The sequence below is a fragment of the Cynara cardunculus genome (genome assembly GCF_001531365.2).
Source record: "Cynara cardunculus var. scolymus isolate 2C chromosome LG 9, CcrdV1, whole genome shotgun sequence".
Classification (NCBI taxonomy): Eukaryota; Viridiplantae; Streptophyta; class Magnoliopsida; order Asterales; family Asteraceae; genus Cynara; species Cynara cardunculus.
Window position 1 is genome coordinate 938,580 of NC_037536.1, and position 5,282 is coordinate 943,861.

Below are 5,282 nucleotides of genomic sequence, written 5' to 3' on the forward strand. Positions count from 1 at the left end.
TGAGCATCTTCTACTGTTCATTCTCTGTGGTCTTCTGTGACATATCATCTTCTGTCAATACTTGCAGTATTACTTTTTCCATACTTTTACATTTAAAGATATGAGAGCTAACATAACCGCGAGAGAGATGTAATGGCGGTGTAACCGCGAGAGAGAGATGAAATGGTAGTGTAACCGCTAGAGAGAGATGAAATGGTGGTGTAACCGCGAGAGAGATGAAATGGCGGTGTAACCGCGAGTGAGAAACATAAATATGATTATGTTTCAGAACATGTTTGATTCTGAACTGATTGTTTGGAATGTATATTTTTGGTATGAGATTTATACACTCACTAGACCTTTTGGTCTAATGCTCAATTGTTGGACTAACTTGTTTTGCAGGTCAGCGTACTTTGCAAGATAAGGGCAAAGGAAAAGTTTAAACGATGATAATAGTTTGTTCATATAAATATTAAAAATACATTTTGTTAGTCCATGTTTTGTAATAATACTGTTTTTAGTATTATGAGTATGATGATGTGAATTATGTGTATATGGGTTTACAAGGATTGTTACATTGGTTACACTCCTTAAAAAATAAACATTGAAATAAGAATTATGGTAATAATAAATTAAAGAATTAAAAAAATAGATAAATCAAAAATACATTGAAATTGAAGCAGTAGTGGAATGAAAGACTACATGTAATAATAATATGTGTGTCTTGATGATAAAGCTATGATGTGTTAAGAGAGAGATATTGATAGGTAGATTGTTGTATCACAAAAAGGTTAAAAAGCCAACAACATTGTCAACCAAAAATAAAAAATAGCTTATGTTTAAATAAGAGGAAATGAATAATTAACTTCAATAAAGAAAAAAAATGAATGATTAGTAACATGAAAGAAAAGAAAAATAAAAAGATAATTACATTAATTGCAATGAAATGAAATGAAATGAATATTTAATTAAAATAAATAATAGAAAATGATAAGTTAATATAACATAAAGATATTAATGGAAAACTAAATAAAATGGGGCTAAATAAAGGATAAAGGAGAAAAAAATGAGGTTTTAATTTTTAGGAGATGTCACTTCAATCACTCATGGTTTTTCTTTTAATAACATGAAAAAAAAGAAAAATAAAAAGTTAATTTACATTAATTGCAATAAAGTGAATACTTAATTAAAATAAATAATGGAAATTTAAAGTTAAGAACATAAAGATATTAATTAATGGGAAAATAATCAAAATGAGGCTAAATAGAGAACAACGGAAAAAAAAATGGGATTCTAGGTTTTAGGAGAAGTCACCTCAAATACCCATGGGTTCTCCTTTAATATATAGATTGACTAGTACGTCGCATCGTGCGTTGCACAATGACGAAAATTTATTATTCGAAAATTGTAATTAAGTTGAGATGAAATGTAATTTGTTAATTCATTGAGAACTAATGAAACAGAATGTAAAGCACTGAACATATTTGTAAAAGTAATGCTATGATGTTGAAATTAAATCTGTACAAAAATATGTGGTTGCAAATGTATTATATTGACAGAACACAAAAATAATCTTCCCAATATAGTTTAATTTGTGTTTGAACGTAATTTATTAAACCGGTTTTGAAATGAGTTGCACGTAAAAGAAAACTACAATAAAAATTCATATGAAGTTAGTTAATTGGATAGGAGAAAAAGAAATATATAAATTAAAAAAAAACATATTATAGGAACTTTTTATTATAATTCCATGTCCATATAACCACCCTCGTGCAATCAAAATCAAATGAACCATGTAATACATCTAATGATATCGATTTCTCTTTGTTGATATGGTTTCGTGCAAAAAAAAAGGGGGAACTCTTTTGATTCAAGTACCATTTATATCATTTTCTTGAATAAGGTTCAACTATGTAGGCAAATGCAATTTTTAGTTTTTGTGAATAATTTTGATTTTTGAAAAGACATTTATCTTGAACCAAACAACGAAGTTGAGCTTTCAATTCCAATTATCAAAAGATGCGAATTCAATTTATGTGAACTATTTTATCTAATTTTTTTTCTAGGAAATTACTCGTGGTAAATCTTTATTTTTTCAAAATGATAAACAACATTGGTTAACTAAGTATCAACATCTTCCTTGGATTTGGATCTTATTGCGAGTCCAAATATGAATCTCAATATTATCATTCAAAGTAGATCATTGGACGTTTTTAAGCCTTCACACCGTTGTTAATAAATTTTATTTGTTACGATAATAGAATTAACATAGGGACGCTTTACATATTCTAAATGATATTACCAAAATTACATTCATGATCATTATTAATTATGCTATAATTGTTACAAATATAATTGCAAAGAATAAATGTAAGAGTAATTTTCGATATTGTCCATTCATAAACTTCCTTCATTCCAAAATTTGTTCTTCACCTTTACAAAATCTCTTTACATTTGTCCCACCAATTAACAACCGTTCAACCTTTTTGTTAACTCAAATTAAATAGAAAGCACTTAAATATTTCATTATTAATATTATTTTGTAGTTATCTTTTTGACAAATCTTCATCTTAAAAAACTAACCCATCAAGAATATTTTAATGAATATCAAGAACATAAACAACAAATCCGTCAAAAAAATATTATAATACAATACTCATAAAAATCAAAATTTTAAATCCAAAGAAAACCTTCCATCTAAACCAAAACACTAAAAATGTAATAAAAAATAAAATTTGGCTTTTCTTCTTGGTGGCAAAGGTATTTAGTTTTGCTATTGAAGATTTTGGGGTTGCAGTATATTGAACAACTATGAGAAGATCGTTAGAGGTAGAGATCCACTTTCAAACATAGTGTTTATCTATTTCTCTCTCTAAAATATTGTCTCTCTCTCTCTTTCCCACCCTAAAAAGGGTAGAATCCAGAGACAAAATCACATATAAAAATGTAACACCCCACATCTCAAATTGTATATAACATATAATTCATTCAAAGAAATACATGTATTATCCCACTAAGGTCCAAAGTACAAGAAACTATAATACAAAATACACAACCCAAAAATTCTAAAATACATGTTCTTCTACTACATAACTTTCAACTTCAAAACACATCCATATATTGATCTTCATAAGTTGATCTTCGCATAGCTATGCATATAGGAAAACAAATTATATTTTCCCTTTTCCTTTACTATCATTGTACTCCATTGTTCCTGCAATATATATTTGAAAGATAAAATGAGGGTTAGACCTGAAGATCTAGTGAGATCCCTTTTATAATGTAGTTGCAGGGTGAAAATCACCAAAACATTATTTAAAATCAACTTTTCACACAATTGAAGCATCAACTTTGCAATATAGGAATTGACGGATTTTGTTTAAATGATGTTTTGAAATGAGAATCGTGAAACGTCTTGATTTTATATGAATTTAGTTTAATTGATTTTTAAGTCTTCCGCTTTATTATCGATGTTACGTATTATTATTTCAAATTTATATTATAATATGTTCACTGAGCCACATGCTTAGTCGTGTTCTTGTTTTATCACATGGCAAGTTCCAAGTGATACTGATAGGGACGGGACTTGAGATCGAGCATTTAACTTTTAGAGTTTGTAAACATGTTTGTAGATGTTGATATTCTAAGCTTATAAATAGTTGTTAGAATGTAATATTTTGGATTGTAAAATATGTTTTAGAAGTTAATCTACATTTGGAGTTTATTAGTAGCTCTGTAATGTTTGTGTATTTGAATTAAGTCTCGTTAGTGACACCGCCCGTTCCGGACCACAGGAACCGGAGGTGTTACAAGTGTGGTATCAGAGCATAGGTTTTGACTTGTAGATTAAGTAAGCTTGACCTGTGAGAAATAGGTAGACATAAGAACGGGTATACTAGATTTTAATTCTAACTACCGTTTTTCTGATCTATAACTATTTTGAATTCTGATTTTCATGTCGTTTTATTTTAGAATGTTGAGATGTGGTCACCCACGCAAATCCAGATCTCAACCTGAGGGTAACCCAAACCCCAACCCCAATCCAATGGGAGGTGGAAGTGAACCCAATATTGCTGATGTGGTCCGTCAGACCATATCAAGTATGATGCCTACATATCTCTAGCATGACATTCAGGCTATGCAACAGGCAGTGCATAATCTTCCTTCAAACCCAAATTTTGTTCCTACACCAAATACTGAAAATTTTGCATTGAGTTCAGGTAACCCAACGGGAGAAATATATATATGGCTTGAAAGGTTTAACAAACAAAAACCTCAGTCCTTCTCATTAACCATAGATTATGTGGATGCTTAACACTGGATTCGACACATAAAAAATATTTTCAATGTCTTAAATGTTCCAGATCAGTATCGGGTCCGTTTGGCTATTTATATGTTCGAGAAAGAAGCCAATAACAGGTAGGAATCTTGTATCCAAACTGATCCCTCTGTTAAAGACTTGTCTTGGAATAATTTTAAAGAGTTTTTCTTCAAGCAGTACTTTACCTCGGCTGATCGCAATGCATATGTGCAGGAATATGCTACTATCCAGCAAGGCGAAGAAGAAACAGTTGCCGACTACATGGCACGGTTTCTTAAATTTTCTCGTTTTGCAGGCACTCAAGTCCAACAAGCTGACAAATTTAAATGGACTTTGAACTCGAGGTATAAAGATCGTCTCTTGAATCATCCATTCAATATCGTTACTAAAGTGGCCGATGCAGCAAAGGAAAGGAAAACAACCAAGTACTAGTGGACGAGTCTTTGCATTATCTGGCAGCAAATCTCAAGCGGGTATGATTTCGGTTCATGTTAAATTAATTGATTTATCTGTTTATGCTTTGTTTGATACTGGTGCGACACACTCAGTTATTTCTGAACAATTAGAATCCCGATTAAAACCATATGAGCAAACCACCGAATTTCCAGTGGTAATATCTACCCCAATGGGTGGTTAAATCTGTGTGTTAACTCGTTTTTCCAACTGTCCATTGTTTAATGGGGACTGCATATGGAAGGTCACTCTGCTTCCAATGCATATGTTCTACTTCAATTTAATATTGGGTATGGACTCGTTGTCATGCCACCGGGCAACAATAGACTGTAATGCCAAACAAATTCTGTTTGGGGATATAGACAACTCGGAGTCAATCTTCCAAGGAGGTACTCCAAAAGAAGATGTTAGTGATGTAGTCTCTATTACTGTGAAAGAATATACATGGCAAAGCAATGAAAGTTTTCTTGTTGCTCTACAAGATCCCGAATAGGTATTTCCTACATCTTCATCCATACATGTTGTTTCT